The following is an 18,244-nucleotide window of genomic DNA, read 5'->3' on the forward strand; positions in this document are numbered from 1 at the left end:
GAGCAGTAGCTGCTTCGCATAGAGGCAGCTATGATCTGAAATGAAACTGGTGTAGAGGATTATACAAGTAACAGATTACAGGAGAGGTGCTCAAAGTGTGGAGACGGGATGAAACCAGACGCTCCTGGGCTATAAACAAATTAGTAATAGTCAATTACTGGTCATTAAGCCCATGGGAGGCTGGTAAAACTGGCTTTAGAGATAACAAAGGGAACAAAGAACAAATATTCAAGACAGGTAATTAAAACATACTATAAATAGTATATATAGATATAAAGAGGAATTGTGGGCCATTGAGGAAAGAGTAACGTGCAGTACGTGCTGAGAACCATATAAAAGTAGCCCCACACTGATCCTAGAGTAAGATGGAAGAAATCTTCAGCAGCACCATACTTCTCCCAGTGAAGAACCCGGGACACTAACAACTTGCCAGAACCCTCTCCCTTGCTTCTTGAGGACCAACAGAAGAAGGGTGAGCATAATGCTGGATAAAGGGGTGGAGATGAGGAAATTGGTGGGTACTAGCATCAATTGCATTATGATTGGGAGTGAGCTGTAATAATTGGAAAATTTGAAGTGTTGGTTTTCACAAAATGAAACTAATAAGAACACTCTGATTAGACTGCTAATACCTGAATTAATACTTGTGTTGATATGTAAGTTTTCATTTTTCAGCCCATACAAAATACGTGGTGTAGGGTTTTTTCTTGTGTATTTGGTACCTATACTGCTTAGTTGTAATTGTGGATGCAACACAAAAATAGATTAAGAAAGTCGTTATTCCCTGGAGAATAAGGTCTACCTGATGCCAAAAAATACCAAGTACATGAGACAGAAGTTGAAGTACAAGTTAGTACTAAACCAAGCATATCATCTATAGGAGACAGAGATTTCAGAGAGACAGTTCAATTGTGCCTATTGCTTGGAAGAATAAATAAAGCCTCCTTGGTTTAGAGAAGGTGAACACTTTTTATTCTGACATCTCTGCTTTCCCATTAGTAACTTCCCATGGCATTACCATCAGATTGTTGACAGAAATGTGGTTTTGTAAGTATTCATTTCTAGAGGGGGTGGCTCTGTCCCTTAGGCCATAATTTTTGTCACAATAGAAGCAGCTTTTCACATTGCTAAAATTAGTCTTTGGTTGACTTTGCCAGCAGAAATATGACAAATGCTTCTGAAAATTCTTATTAAGCAAATTTCATGGAGATATTTATTGCAACTTCCTGACATTCTTTAAAAAAATGCAAAACACAGAGTACTCGTCTGAGGTATATGCACACATTTAAATAACTTCTCACAGAAATAAAAGGATGTAGATGAGAATGGTCAAGATGAAAATAGCTTTACTGCAATACATGCTGGTGTTTCCAGTCCCATTATTAGCATCAAATACAGTCTACCTGAACCTTCTGACTGTTGATGTTTTGATTTTTCTAAATAACGAAGTGGGTTGGGGGAATGGAGGACAGAAATTTTCCCCTTGTTCATGTACAGTCTCTCATATACAGAGCTGCTGTCAGCATGTTTTTATGTCCATATTCACCTGTCTGTGAAATGCTTCTTGTGAAACCTGAACGTCTGCATCCTAACTTGTTCTGGGAGACCTCCCATTCCCACTTCACTGAGTTAGGTGTAAACACCACCTTCACAAAAATAACCTTTATGTGGCTGGGAGAGTGTCTGATGAAACCAGGGAAATCACTGCTAGTAGTAAGCGTACTTTAAAAGGAGTTGAAAGGACAGGGAATGTAGAAGAAGGAGAAGAGGAGCAGAGAGAGAATGGTCAGTGCTGTGGGGTCAGTGAGAGGAAACCGTGAAAGGAAGAGACTTTGAGAATAGAACGTTTGCTGTGCCACAATCAAAAGCAAGACCTTTTGGAAGAATTATGTCATTTAATAACAGCTCACAATCATTTCTGAAGAACTCAAACTCATCCTTTCCAATGAAACTCATCTTACTCAGTGAAACCAGCATCTTGTGTTGTTCAAATAACTTCCTCTTCTGCTTGGTGGCCAAGCACAGTAATGATGACCAGTAATGTCATAAGCCCTCAAAAGCCCTGAATAAAACTACAGGGGAGTCTGAGGGACCTGATAGCACTACAGACACTCAAGTCCTCTATGTCATTGTCAGGCTGGCACTAGAAATCATTTACTCACTTAAGTAGCCTATTCATCTTCATGTCTCCACCTTATTGCTTTCTTTCATAATGCAGTACAATTTCTTTTTCTCTGATTAATTATAATATCATAAATGTATCACTGGAAAAGAAGTTCTACCCTTCTAAAGGGAGCACAGCTATAAAAATATCAAAATTATTTCTCCTTGACTAAATGTTAAATTTATTTCTGTCTGTGTCTGTTGGCTATTGCCTACATGATAATGAAGTCCCCATTTTCAAAAAGAAATCAAAGAAAAAGAAGGGAAATAAAAATAGATTCTGTATGTCTAACTAGCCTGGAAGAAAAATGATGCATTTCAAGTTCTTCCTGTTATGGATGATACAAAGGAATATATATTAAGACATCTGTGTCTGGAAAATTTATTTATATAAAGTGTCGGGAAAGATTAAAGCAAGACACAAACACTATGCACATGCAGTCAGACTTGGTCAGATGGGGCACTTAGGCCTGCAGGGCTCAGAGGAAGACATTTAGACTGGTATGGTAGCATTTACTGGAGTAAGTCAAGAGCATGGACTTGCAAAGGTAGCATGGCTAAACTGATACAGAGTAATTTGTTCAGCTCCTGTGACTTGGTCATATGTTTGAGCATTTTGGCAGAAGGGGTAATTTTGTCAGCTATGGAACTCAGTAAAAAGTCTGGCTATGCCAGTAGTGTATCTTGCTGCTGGAGTGAGCTGCTCAAAATGGATTTGAGGCTTTTGTATTCTTTCCAAGTCCATAAAACTGACCAGTTGATCTTTCTACATTTCTATGCTGCTGTTATCCTTGCGGCTCATTTTTTTAATTAGCTAGACAGTAGCTGTAAAGACATTACATAAATAGGGTACAATAATCTGGAATGGTTATGGACAGAAATTCTACAGCCTATTTTCTCTCTCACAAGCAGTTCTAAATTTCAGAATATTGTTGCATCCCAAATGTGGGAAAAGGATACAATGGGGGGGGAGCGGGGGGGGAGGAGGGGGAAGGTTAAGTGAAGTTTTAAAAACAGTTTCAGCTGAAGGGTCTACAAAATTTTTCAGGTATAAAAATATTCAAAAGCAATATTAATCTTTTCAGAAAACATCAAACATCCCTTGTTAACCTCCTCTAAATATGACAGTTCAGCTTCACGTAATGGAAGCAATTTCAGCTAGAAGTATAAAGCAGGAAGAATCATCATCCCTGACTTACAGATATTTGTAAATTCTTTCAAGAAAAATCACTAGATATATTGGAATGACTTATTGGACACATATGGCTCGTAGACCATAAAGATCTAGTCAATACAGCCTAGGCAGATTTCAGCTCAAAGGCATGGTCTGTAAATAAATATTTCTTAAACTCACCTTTTCTTCCTAGCATCATTTTGAAATTATATTGGACATTAACACACAACCTAAAATACAGCACCCATTCTCGTGAGCTTCAAACTATGGTGTTTCCAGCTGTTGAGGACACTCTACAGAAATAAAGCAGTCCCAGTGTGACACCATTACTTTTGTGCAATGTTCATACCTCCCCACAGCCCAAGGAAAAATACACCTTTCCAACTCCAGAATGGATCAGTCTGATCATAATCTAGGCTTTGCTTTGGGCCATTGACTGAAATATTTCAGTGTGCTTTACTTTATGCTCTTTTTTAACTGTACCTGGGTGTTCTTCCCAGAATACTTGCAACAAGTATTTTGCGTTCCATCTCATAAAATCACAGTATGATTTATCTGTGAAAGGCTAGGAAGTTAAAGTTAGTCCTGCATATTTCTCTACATCAGACAGTAACTACCTTGGGGGATATTTTGGCCTCCTGGTAGGCACTGTCACCAGCAGAATATGTTCCCAGAAACTAAGTGAACAATAGTGTCACATTCTTCGCTGTTATTTAAGGAAAGACTGTTTAGAAATTAAGCAACAAGCTTGAATGCAACAGGAAACCAGAGCAGCCTTCACAAACGCATACACAACAGCTATCTCTGGTCACAGGGTAACTTTATCTGCTGAAACAACAAAGAATGCTGATACTGAATGGTTATTATCATCTCAGAAATGAAAGTGTCACTCTGTGAATAGGCGATAAACACCAGCTGAACAAAATTACCTTTATTTAGCATAAAGAACCTGTGATATTTTAGCTGCATGTGTCTTCGGTGCCTTTAATCCCCACTTAAAATCAAATTGCAGGTAGCCAAAAAATAGAAAATAACACTAAGAATGTAAAAGCTTACACAGTTACATTTTCCCATCTCCTACTGACAGTATTATAAGAGGTCCCTCCAGGATCTTTACTGATCTTCACATGTGCATTGAAAACTAATGAGACACAATAAAAACCTGAGACATCTCACACATATTTGAGTGTAGTTCCTTTGAAAACATTAACTTTAGAGGAAGAATTCCAAACTAGGATTTGGCTTCAGCCAAGCTGAGAACAAAAAATGGAAAAGTGTTTCAGCCATTACAGACTTTCATCCCTGTGTCAGTCTCACTTCTGACAAGAAAAATTATTCCCCTTCTCATGTCCTTCACTTCTCAAATTCTTTCTTAGAAGATGATCAAAATGAAGCATGGACAGGCTGGATGAGGTTAGTGATTTATACAGAAAGAAAGAAGTTAGAAATTACTGTCTCATCCAAAAACACCTGTTCCGTAACTTGGAATATCTGGTCACACAACAGCTCATCTCTGTGTGTGTGTTTTTGGCTCATGTTTACACTTGCTGAGTACTTTATGAAATGCTGTTTATCTTGGTATGCAACTTCAAGTGACCTGTATTGCTCACCTGCTTGCATGCCCAGTGCTTTCCTCACAGGCTTCATGGATAAAGTACTGTGCAAGAAAGAAATCTTAAGCTGTCAAAAGTTCTGGAGCTTATGTTCAGGAATGGTCTGGATAGTCCAACCCCGTCGAAATTGACAGCAAACACTGACAGTCAACAGCTTGAGTTTGAGCACAAGGAAGCAAGTGAACCATCACATGAAACAGTGTCAAGCAAAATTCAAGAAAGAAATGTTGTTGACTTTATTTGAAATGGAAATATTATCTGTGTCCTAAACACTTTTTTTTTTTTTAATCAAGTTTCACTGAAAGTATGCTGAATTGTTTCCAATCAAAGACAATTCTATTGTATGGGAAATCCACGGATTTAAAAGTGACACCTCTATCTGTGATTTTGTGAAGGGTAATTTTTTTTCCTGTTTCTGGGAAAGCTCATGTCAAGTCAGTTACCCCTAAACAGGAATCAGTACTTCACTCTCAAGAAACTATGCTTTGTACAGAAATGCCACGGTAGGGACACAGAATATAGGACAAAGGTTATGTTTAAACCATGCTACTCTGTACCCTTCAGGGAGCGGTTTTCAGGGAGAAATCAATTTACTCTGGCATGTCTGAGATTTGGGTTAACTAGTGTGCTTTGTGGTGTTTGCCATCTCTAATGCATAAATCCTCAAAAAAGTGTTGATTTCCATCCTGAATACCTGTGTAATTTTGGACCTCAGAATAAACCCCCAGCAAAATTATGTTCTTCTGTCTGTGAAGGCTGCACATAACAAAGGCAGCACTTACAAAGCTATAGCCAGAACTTTTTTTCAGATGCTAAAACTTAAATGTACATTCCCAAGACTACACCTTCCCTGCCAAGGAAAACATAAAACCAAGTATATTTCAAACAGTGATATAACAGAGGGATACAAATGTCTATCAGCAGCCTTGAGGCTGCATTTATCAGTAAATTTCCATCAGCCTCTGAAGTGCCCTGTGGCACCCCTGTGGGCATGCTGGCTCCCCTAGGGCACCAGGACTGCTTCTCTCAGGGACAGCCATCCTAGCTGTGTGTCCTGGATCTCCCTGGTCCCAGCGTGAGTTTGCTGTCTGATGGAGATTTTGCAGCACAAAGTGACATGCATTGTGCCTCCTTTTCCCTTCTGGGTTTTTTTAGAAGGTTGTCATCTCTTCTTCCACAGTAACTATGAGCCTGGGGAAACAACCTCCTACAAACAACATGCAGCTTTGTAACACCATTGCTCTTTTTTTCTTTTCCTTAAAAAAAGGAGCACAGACAAGTGATGATAGGAAACAACAAACGAAAAAAAAAGAAAAAGGAAGGGTGAAGTGTGAGAGATGAGCGCTCAAACATGTATAAGGACGCCAGAGATGGACACAAAGTAGAGCACACCCCTCCCATGTCCCTGGTCTTTTCTTTATGCATTTGAATCTTGAAATTATTGGCACATATGCTTTGGAAGATCTTCCCCAGTAGTGCTTTCGACTTCACTGCTCTCATGTTTTCAGGCTAAATTCAATCTTGCATTCAATGATATGAACTATTTTCTGAAGACTCTTAGCCTCATTAGCTATTTTTGCAATAAGAGTGATGAGAAAATATCTCTCTAGACTTGGCTGCAGTGACAAAAACTCTAGAAATGCAGCTTGCAATTTCAAGGATATATTGAAGGTGCAAGTCACACTCCATAACTGAAAAATAATGAAAAATAGCCATTGGCCAGGCTCTGGTAATTCCTGATGATTTATAATCAGTTTCAAACAGCACTAGCCTTCAGTAAATAAAAATGTATGGGTTTGTTTATTTCCATAACTAAGACTAAATCTTCTTTTTTTCCCCCCATGAGTATACCTAAGGTTTTTTTAACTCATAAACTACTGCTATCTCTCTTTTTTTTTTTCCCACGCTGTTTAAAATGACCACATCAACATATGCCCTGAAATCCTCCATGGATGATTTATTTTAAGGCCTGAAATGTCTAATTAATTCCTCCTGTTTCTCATTTTTTTCAATAATTGCATGTGAGATGGTCACAACAGTGCTCTCAAGAAGCTACATTAGGTACATATTTCTCTTTATAATTCAGCACCCAATACTTTTGGAGAATACAAACTGCTGAATATTTTCTGATGATCTACTTGGGGTTTTGCTAGTTTTTTTATAGATTATTATTATTTGTGTTACATGGTATTTACAGTGTTGCTTGTCCACCTTCAGCCCAGAAGCAAAGTTTCTTTCCAGGGCTGCTCTGAGACAGTATTTTTTCATCAAATCTAAATGTCATCTGTATAAGTCTTACTAATCTGAAAGGTTTGCAAAATTTATCACGTTTTGCCTCAAGTGCCAAATGCAGCCTAAACACACATCTGAGAAAACAGTGCATCTCACAAATGTTTCAAAAAGTTAACAAAAAAACCCTCTTTTATTTTTGCTACTACGAACACCCACCAGGACCTCCGTGATTTACAGGGGACAGAGGTACTTGTCACTGACCGTATCTCCTCTCCGTAGTGTAACAGACCTGTTTTGTTTCTTCAGGCCTATCAATGGACAAACAGGGTGTTTCATTCATCTTTCCTATAACTACGAGAACTATTCTGTCTGTTCTTCCAGTCGTTCCAGATCAACAAGTATATCCAGCTCTTCTTTAAAGCACTGCTTTACAATGTGGAGGCATCACACAGGTGTGGGAATTGTTGGACAATTCAATGCTTTCCTGCTTTTTTTTTAGTATTCATGAGGTATTTATCCACTGGAAAATAGCTTCTAATTATTTTCAGATTTTTTTGCTCATTATTACACAGGAACTCAATGCTTAGATCAACTTGATGCACTGAACTGCATAACACTTGCCCTTTTTCCCATCTATTATGAATTTGTACATTTATTTCTCATATATCTTCTGTGGTTTTAAACTCTGCAAGCCAACTCTGTTCCTCTCCATTCCCTTTAATTTAAGTGTAATAACACAATTCTTGGCAGCATCTTCATATAAGGGTCACCGGAAAAGGAGCATCACACTGGTTATCCCCAGGCACATCCACTGCCTCAGTGGACATTCTGAGCCAGGTCGTACACTTGGCATATGCCAGGTGCACCTTGTTGTATCTTCCAAGCTCTTTCAAATTGATATCACCTTCTTCAGTTCCTGGATCTCTTCCAGTTGTTCAGGCATCACACTGGTTTGTGCTTTTTGTCACAGTATACAAAGTGACACAGGCTATTTCTGTTCTAAATCTCAGACAGGACCTGATCTCTTCTCTAGAACTCAAACTCTCAAATACACTTTCTTCAGCCCTAGTGCAGTCACAGACTGTTCTGAATGAAATTTCTTCTTGTCCTTTCTTTCTTTTAGAAATTACCTCTGTGTTTTATAGTTTCTATGACTCTTCCTTCTTAGTGTGTTTTTCTAATTAGTTTCCAGTAAGTTTCCTAAAGTGAAGACTGTGTAAAAACATTTTTCTTTTACTATCTTCCTCTTTAATGTCAGACATTGCTTGCAAGTCTAGAGTGCTATATTATTTAAATCCCCTTCAATTCATTTTTCAAACTTATAAAATTTCAGTGCTAGTGGGAGTCTCTTAGCCCCTTGCTCTTATCTGGATTATTATCTAGTTCGATGATGCTCAATTCATCTGTTTGGAATTATGTCCCATTTCAAACAGATATGTAACATCACAAAATTTTCATCTACACAGTGGCTTATCCCTTAAAGACTCATTTCTCAACACTTATCCATCACAGACTGGCTCCATAGGACAGCTGCCCTTATGAAGAATATCTAGAGAATTTCAGAGACCAGCTACTTTCAACCATCCCCATGCCAATTCCTTTCCCTTTCCTTTCATCCCAATGGGGCAACCTTACTGTCCTTACCTACAGGTGGAATGGCACAGGAGAGCCATGACAGAAGGAAACAGCTCTCCTTCCAGGCAAATATTTGCTGTTGTGCTTCTACAAAATTTCTGGCTTCTGCAATTCTGGTTAGTCTTCCAAGAGTAGGGAAAGGAAGCCAAACCTTAGGCCTGGCAAATAGCCAAGGGGCAAGTCAGTGCCAGCATGACAAAAGCAACCACAGCTTCATCTCAGCTGTAAATACAAGGCTGGAACTTTTCCTGAGACTTTGACGGGAAGTTCTTTCAACCCACGCAGACAGAAAAGGCTTGCAACATCCCCTCAGATATTCCTGCCCTGTGCATTCACCCTGGCTTCCATGAGATAAATACCAGCTGGGCTGTTTCTGTGTCTGCTCCAGGCAGTAGGACCTCTCTGCAGCTCCTGAGGTTTCTCTTGGTCCAGCACATACAGCATCTCACCAGCTGCTTAGGGGGACTGCGTCAGGTGAGTGCACAGGTGAGTTTTACACAGATGATATAGATCTCTCTCATTTCTGAAGGTGAACTTCAAACCAGAACTTCAGATTTGTCAATTAATATTCAGAGAGCTTACACAGCAGATAGCAAGCTTACTTAATCTTCCAGAGGTGTTTGTTATAGTTAAAGTGAAGAAAGCTTCTGCAAATAAGGGTTGGTCAGTGGGGCTTAAATGATGAAGATAGAAAGTGGATTTTCTTTCCTATGCCAGAGCCAAAATATCGGTTTGAATTTTAGTAGCAAGGGCAGGGTGTTGTTTTACCCCGAATTATAAGTTATCCCTTATAAAAGTTGGAACTAATGATTCTTTTCACTTCTGGATTCATATGTGGATTTCAAGTTTTCTCTTCCCATTCAAGCAGCATACCAATTTTAATCCTGTTTAATATTTTATAAGCAAGGGGCTTCAATGCTGCAGAAAGAAATGGATTTTTCTTAAACATTGTCTTATACCAGCTCCACATTATTAATTCAGAGAACATTTGCAGCTGTCAGAACTGTTCTTCAGCTTTGATATAGGAAAATTTCATATCCTCTCTAAATCTGCAACACAAACTGTCACTCAGACTGTAGGCCAATTTTTTTGAGTCTGTTAGGACTTCATAAAATGATGCAATTAGTGGAAGATGAAAATTCTTTTTTAGATGTGGCCTTTGTGAAGCTCCTAGATTTGTTAATAGTAATGATTCAGACTAACATGAAGTAGCACTGTAACTACATACCAAAATACTGCAATAGTCATTGAGAAAACAAGCATCGCTGTGTTTTCTTGCTCCTTATTGGAATTTTCTTATAAATATATATTAAGCACTTTTCGTATTTGTACATTTTTTGGCAGATGGTATGTCTTTTCTTCTCTTAGTTACAGGCAGAAATGATAACCAGATGAAGGGGCTACTTTGTGTTGAGAAATTACTAACAAAGTGTGTAGCCTGCACTAGTGGTTGATTTCAGAGCAGGAGCTCACTTGGGAATGAATCTGCTGCCCTCCACCATGTATCATTCTGTGCCTCACATTGCAGAGCAGCTGGGGACATGCAATCTTGGCTGCTCATGGGTGGAGCAAAACAATCTCACAGATAATCGCAATTAAGCTCACAGAACCAGACCAGAGCTACTCCAAAGTAAAAACCCCATCAGCGTGGGCATTGGATGCTCCCTATAAACCCAGTCTCTCAAAAATACAGACAGCAACTGACACTTTCAGGCAGAGTAATTAGTAATTACATATTTTAAAGTCTCTTTCACTGCTTCCCAGTCTATTTCTATTTAAACCTGTTTATTTGGTAACTTCAAGATTTGAGCCAATATTTCTTCCATTCTCATCTTGGTTGCTGAGCTAGCAGAGTGGAACTGCAACATTTTCAATATCTTATTTTCTGTGGGACATTTCAGAGGCATGGGCATTTTGACTTTATTTTTATTGTATTCTTATTTTAATGTCTATTGACTTTGGGGTTCAAAAGCTGGGTTTTGGGAAGAAAAGGTAGGGACAGGTATTTAAATGTCACATTTGCATCCTTACTGCAGTTCAGATGTGGGGAGCTTTTTGTCCCTGCACGTTCTGCAACAAAATACTGGGGTTTTTTTTCCTCTTTTGACATCACTGTTTAGAAACAGCTACTTTCTTCTTTTTCAAAATTTCTCCAACATGTACTCCCCTTAGTGAGAGAACTGCCAATAAAATACTCAGTAAATTCACTTATTAGATGTTTGTAGGCAGGGCTGTGAGAAATGGGTGCACTCCCAAATGTCCTCATGAGCCCTTCCTGGGCTCCCAACAACTCTCTCCTCCCAGCCATGGATGTCTGGGCAGGGTGGTGGGACTGCGCCAGGCAGCGGGTGGCGCTCAGGTAAGCACTGGTTACACGGGTACCTCTTGGAAACAGAGGAGGAGTGGGAATAGCTGGCAGCAGAAGCATTAATTAGAGAACAGACAAAGCTTCCTCCCAGCTTCGTAGGGACTACTGAGTACAGCCCTGGAAGCACAATTGCAAAGGTGACTTTAAGCTAATTTTTTTTATTTTACTAAACTGTTGAGGCAATGTCTCTCCTGGTGGGGTTACCAGAAAAATGCTCTAACTTTGGTGGTGGCAGTATGCTGGAGACAGACTCAGGCTACCTGGCTTGGGACTGCTCTTCTGATGCTTGGCTGAGCTGCCTTGTTTGTTGCACGGGCAGAGTGACACAGATCAGCCTGGTTCAGAAGCAAGGCTAGGTCTAACCTTCCACTGGGAGATGCAGCTCCCATGACTAGGTTAGGAAAACATGAGGTTAGGATTAAATCAGGAGTGAGGACAGGTTCTTAGCTCTGGATGATTTCCCTTCATGTGCTTTTCCCAAGTGGAGCAGCCTCACCAGGACAAATAAGAATGTGCAGAAAAACCACTTCATAAAGAGCACGATATCCCTAAAAAATGAGAATATTAATGAATTTGATTTGAGTTCTGAAACCTGAACTGCTCCAGAGCTTCATATAACTTGGCACTTCAAAGGTGCTTAATTATGATAATCTGCTACAAACTGCTTGATCAATGGTGAAAAGGCTCACCCATCCAATTCAGACAAGTTACAGCACCTGAGGACTGGGATCAAAGTGTTTTACCGTTGCCTGCCACCTTTAGTAATGCCAGCTATGTGAGCAAGTTTCTGGAGGCCTCTAGATAAACAAGCCTTAAGAACTAAGTGGAGAAGTTGATTGCCAAAGAGCAAAACACTTTCTGGCATTGAAGCAGAGGAATGTTTGACAAAGGGCTTCTCTGGGGCTGTCCCATGCTATGATGACTGTGAGAGCAGGAAATGTATAAAAAGACATGAGTACCCACAACAAGTGGATAATTATGCAATAATCATAATAGCATAAAATGGTAATTCAATAAAGACAATGGGTTTATTCTGAAAACTCAGTTCCTTATTTTGTATTGCATTTCCTTGGTGGAGATGCAAGAGAGGGTCGCCCTGCAGGAGGGAATTATTTTGTCCAATTAGGCAATTACAAAAGCAGCATGACACTTTGTTTCAGACCTCCTGGCACCCTCTTATTTGCTCTTCAGCTAAGTTTACTAAGAAGATTTCCATTTGTCTTTGTTCTGAATATCCACCTTTTCCTTCACTCCTTTCTTGCTTATTGCATGGTCTTGACATAGAGAACCAAGAGTGACTTCTGCCTTGACCCCACATATTTCACAGGGGTAGGAACATGAGATACCCAGTGACCTTGACTGAGACCCAGGAGTAAGCAAAAGACAGAAATCAGGGTGAGTTCTCTCTGAAGGCTGCAGCCCCTGGCACACAGGGATTTTTAAGAGATGTTTTGTAAGAATTCCTGTCCCCCAGCAGTGGCACAGGCTAACTGGCTGCCCTGATAGCAATTTGGTGGCAGTGCTGTGCCCCAAGGGCAGTGCCTCAAGGCAGTACCCTGGCAGAGAGGTGTCATTTGTACCAACATCTCAGCTGGGAGACAAGCTAGTGACTCACTGCTGTGCACACCCATCCCTGCTTGCCAGGCGGGAATCATCAGCAGCAGCTTGGGCATTTGCAAAACCTGGGCTGAACTCAAAGGGAGCTTTGGTCAAAAAATAAAAACAAAAATAAATGTTAGATCTTTCAATTTCTCAGTATAGGATGCTGCCCTGAACAGCTCTGTCAATTTTTTACTAATCCCATTGCTGGGGTTTCTTCTGTTTTAAAAGCATGTTTCTAAATTCAGGCTTCTCAGCAATTAATTTTCAAAGCCTGTAGCTTAAGGTTATTTTTTAAAGAGTTTTGAAATCAGTGGCTCAGTAACAAGGGGAACTTTCTCCATCTTGAGAAGAATTTCAAAGATTGCCTGATAAGAATTTTTCCATGTTGAAAAATGCAACAGCATATAAAAATATCTATCTCACTGTCTTGTTTTTTTAATTTTGTTTTTGGGTTTTTGGTTGGTTTTTTTGAGGAATAATTTCTTCTGAAAATATCAGTGTTTATTTTGTCCTGGAGGCAGGCATGTCTCTGCAGATGCCACTCAAAATCAGTCAAGTGAGAGAGGAAAATATTCAAGTCCACATAAAATAAAGAAAGGAAACCAAAAGGAGCAAGTAAATGCAATTAGTACACTTCACATCAAGTGAGTAAGGGGACCGATGAAGTTATCCACTGCATTGGATTGTCCAATCATATGTCTTTAAACACAGATTAATGAACTTCCTGTAAAATCTGCTTGGCCCCTTTCCAGAAATGTTGCAAATCCACATTTATTTGTTTTGGCAAGAAAACTTCACATTCATGCTCTGTTTCCTTAAATATTTCGTCATATTCTCACTTCTCAGATTTCTTAGAGTGTAAGACGATCAAGAACATTGTCACTGCACCACTGGAGCCACTTCTCCCTTTTTTTTGTGAAAGGTGTAATGAAACAACTGGGCTTCATTTCCCCACTTATGCAACCTGATCCAAAAGCAAGCCAACTGCATATCAACAATGCATTAGTGTAAATGGGAAGAGAGTCAGGCTTCTTATGCTCTCCTGGAGCTCATAATAAATATGGGGCATGGCCTCTTACATTTTTAATATTCTGAAGGTCTGGTTTTGGTAGGTTGCTGGTGTAATTTCAGCTAATTCCATTACTTTCAAGAGACCACAATTACATAGGGTCAAAACTGAAGGGCCGTTCCTCACTTGCTTCCTTCTCTTTTGGTGGTACAGACATGCATTTGGGTGTGTGTACTTCACAAATTTTTAGGGTGTCCATTACTTTGATTTCTGTAGGATGTGAGATTTCTCTGCTCGTGCAGAGGCACATGAGTGTCTCACATTCATGTGTGTTTCCCCAATCATTTTTTTAGTGATGATTTCAAACCAATATACCAGGAGGGCGGAGTGCTCTCTTCTTCTCATGTTGCATGAAGAAGGGCAGCTGAACACCCCACAGAAGGGTCCTGAAAAATGAAAGACTGTAATGTGACTATATAAATTTGAAATATCTAAAATCCAAGAGAAGAAATGTTATAGGAGTCATCTCCTGTGATTGGAAAGTTTCAATCAGTACTTATAATCAGTCAAGAAACACAAACCCCTAGGAAGCCAGGCTTCATTATTTCTAGTGTTATTTCTCTGTGAGATGCAGCTACTTGTTAATGTCTCTAAATGGCAGATAAAAGATGCTCAAAAGAATAGCTTCACAGTGAGGGAACCACTTGGCAGGAATCCAAGAGGTGCCTCTATGCCTGGTGGATCTGCAAGCATGTCTTTCAAGGTCTCAGAACATCTCCTGGGCCAGCTGGGATAAACCCAGTGCCCCTGCACTGTAGGCAGGTCTCTCTCTCCCTCCCACTTGCTCACCTTCGGGTGTTTTAAGAAATATTTTCATTCTTCTTGCAGTTGAATAGGCTAGATTAAAGCTTAATACCTACAAACCTCAGAATAGAATAACAGCCCTGAAGAGACTGAGGAAATTACTCAAGTTATAGCTGGGTCTTACATGTTTATGGGAGCAGCTGGAGGTGGTGAGATTTCCAGCCCTCTCAGTACTTTGCTATGATTTAGACAACATTAAGCACATCTATTTAGGACTATATTTCATCTGTTTGAAGAGCCTCCAGGCAGTTTTAGTGTACTCCTGATAAAAAGGGAAGATGTGGGAAATGCAATGTCCTCCATAGGAGGATTTATTCTCTCAAACAATTATTTTTTATCAGCTTTGTCAAAAATTGGAGCCCAGGATTTTCTGCTGAGAAGAACAGCAGATATTCATCTGCTTGAAAGAAAATTCATGAATAATTTGTTGTAATAAGTTTGTTGGAGCTATTCTGCTGTTTTCTTTATGTGTTTAAGTACTGGATTAATCATGGGAGAGCAGTTTAGCCACATGCCTTTTAGTTTTAGGTGTATCAAGAAACAGAAAATGCAATTTATAATTTAGGACAGATTTGGTTCCATAGCTGTCAGCTTATAAGAAACAGTGTTTTTTATAGAGTGTGTTCTTTGTCTCTCTGTGGGAATAGTAAAATGAAATTTTAAGTAAATGGGACTGCCTCAGAGTAGTGTGCACGTCTTTCTCAGGAGAATTTTAAATCCCATTTCACCTGTTTTCCAAGTTACAACAGGATTACTGTACATTAAGCATGTGTGAAATACTTCATAAAGTATTCCAAAGATGCAGTACTATTCATGCAAGAAATAAAGTAATAATTTCTCTCTTTTTGTACTCTATTTAATGGGCTACTATGTGTAATTTTACTGTATTAAGACATTTTTGTCTAATATACACCTTTTGATCATAGATTACAAGACAAAGCAGGAGTCTTATTTACAAAAGAAACCCTGAAGGTGGGGATGACTTCTACTTGCCAGTAATGCAATAAACATTTAAGACAATAAGAAGAATTAACTTTATTCGAGAAAGAAACTGTTTAAATTTGGAGAACTTGACAGTATGGGAAACTAAAAATTATCAGAGAAAAAAGTATAAATCCAAATAAACATTTGTACTCATCTACTTATTTGGTTCAAGTTCACCATTCCCACATAGAGGTATGTAGAATATAAAGGAAAAAATGAGAAACAGAGGCTTGATATTTAAAAAGTAAAGTAAATAAATAAATAAATAAATAATCCTGGCCATGTCTACTGCCTTTGGCACCTTTGGTCACAGGCAGCGCTCTTTATTGCCACCAGCATAAGTTCATGCCATTAGGATGCTGTCAAAGCACTGTGGTTACCAGGAGGGCAGACCAGCCATGATTGAGAAGGATGCATGTCTATCAGGCAGGGAGGGATTAGGTGTGCACAGAGGGATCAGGAGAGCAAAACTGACTGAACCTGCTTGGTCTGCTCAGAGGTATGAGGAAGGTCTGCAGCACATGAGACAAGGGTTTATTTTCACCACTTCAACCTTAAATGCCAACTCAAGATCAGCTCACAGGAGCCTAGCAAAATTAAAATAAATAATCACATCAAGTCCAGCAGCGTTCAGGGCTTACTCTCTGTAGTGATGGTGGGAATCTGTTTTCAAAATGTTTTGAAGAGACATGCTCTGTTGTAGAAATGAGTTGTCACGTGCTCAGCCCTGCCTGAGTGCTTACATATAAGCAAGTTCCTGAATCCCTGTAAGGAACTGCATGCTTCCAGGTGCTTCCTGACCAGAGAGATACAGAACTTTGACTGAAAAAAGCCTCCAGCAGAGGCTTGAGGACTTATCTATGTGAATGCTGTGTGAGAAAGCTCAGGTGATCTTTGCTGTAATGAAAACGAGAGAGATAAAAGCCAAAAAGAAAAAAAAATAAATAAAAGAAAACAGAAACAGCTAAATCCCCAGTGTTAAAAGAGCAGTGTGGTTATGAGGCGGTGTAAGAAGTCGTGTTGGTAGCTTAAGATGAGGGTATGAACCCAAACCGCTTATCCCAGATATCCCAGTTTCACTATTTTACAAGCAGAGTTAAACATCGCAGGTTAGTGACCCCGAGGGAAGAATTAACTTCTCCATGCAGCAAGGTACTATTAGAGTTCATCTGTGCAATGGACTCAATTTAATAAGCTCCAAACTGTCCATCCAAGAGTCTCTGCATCATTATAGAAAAATAACCCTTTGGAAATATGAAGAAACAAGGTTTTTCTGGACTGGTGATCCTAGAAAACAGACCTCATACCCATATTCTACTACATAGAATCGCTGCAATATGCAGTAAATACAGTTGTCGTGACTTCTGTGTATGAATTCACACATATGAACCTAGACTCAGCATGCTATATAATGAGCAAGATGTATTATGTCAGGACTTTTATTTGCCTCCAGAATGCTGTACTAGAGCAAGGGCAAGCTGCTTCAGAGAGGCCGTTCTCACCCTAACACTATCTATTATTTGCATAGAGTAACAGAATCCTTGCTGTTATTTACATGGAAACAGCAGTAAAAATAATTAGTTTACATAGCAAGAAGGCCTTTGACTCTTCATTTTTTAAAGTTACGGTCCCATAATATTTGTTGTGTGTATAATCCTTATGTCCACCTTTGGGATTACAATTCTTACCATGATCTTAAAAAGAAAAAAGAAAAAAAGAGGAAAAACATAAATGGACCAGTGTTTTAAATCCTGGCACTAGTTGCTACGGTAGACAACACCATAACCTATCATAACCTGCTTATAAACCTTTCTTTTGCATTGCAGTGGGTCAAATTTCTGGCTATGCTTTGGCCTTTTCTCTTCTCATAGTCCTTATATCCTGCTTTGTCTTCTAAACTTTTGCCCTGAATCAAGAGATAAAAGAACATAATCCCAGTAGAAGAGGGTGGAAAAAGAGGGGAAAATACAGAGCTTCTGTCACAGCTTGGAGCCACCACAGGCAAACAAGAAACATCAAGTAAGTGCTCAAAAATGGATTTGTTCCCCTAGCAGAATAACAAGCAGAGTATACTAGATTCTGAAGGTGGGAAGGTGATGTTTCACGAGAAGTACAATTTGAGAAGAAAATTAGGTCAGGAGATTGGCAGCTGCTTAAAGAAACTTAAAAGCAGAGACATAAAGATTGCAATGCAGAGCAAGGACTACCATAAGAGAGCCATGCAGCTGGAGCTGTCAGTTCTTCGAAACTTCAGAGTCAAATAACACACATAAACCAAAATCTATGGAAAAGCACAGAATTGTGCTAATATGTTGATGCAATTTGAAAAGCCACAGCACAAAAAGAAATATAATTAGTAAGGTACATATAGAATAACAAAAGGTTTCTTGTAAAAATATAAACTGTTAAAAAAAATCAAGGAGAGAATTGATCCACCACTCAACTGAGAGAAAGCTATTGACTATGACTCCAAGAAAGCCAACTCCGTAATGGATATTTCACTTTTTGTACACTGGAAGGGTCAACCATGATAGAAGGGTTTACATCAGGAGCAAAGAGCTGGAAATTCTTGCTAAATGACAGAAGAATGAGATTAGGTC

At 39.3% G+C, this 18,244-nt stretch overlaps 1 protein-coding gene across 3 annotated transcripts in view; it reads left to right on the forward strand.

Annotated features, from left to right (window-relative positions):
• The first annotated feature begins 327 nt into the window (after positions 1-327).
• Positions 328-18,244, forward strand: part of STEAP4 (STEAP4 metalloreductase) — a 28,684-nt gene continuing 10,767 nt past the window's right edge. The window contains exon 1 of one of the 3 annotated variants that reach the window (XM_032112974.1): positions 328-472. The gene's annotated coding sequence lies outside the window, so the exon portion shown is untranslated. Of the gene's footprint in view, positions 473-9,120; positions 9,304-18,244 lie in introns of those variants that run through there. The other 2 variants (XM_032112961.1, XM_032112966.1) reach the window with 2 other exon arrangements.

Source organism: Corvus moneduloides, chromosome 1 (assembly GCF_009650955.1).
Source record: "Corvus moneduloides isolate bCorMon1 chromosome 1, bCorMon1.pri, whole genome shotgun sequence".
NCBI classification, from domain to species: domain Eukaryota; kingdom Metazoa; phylum Chordata; class Aves; order Passeriformes; family Corvidae; genus Corvus; species Corvus moneduloides.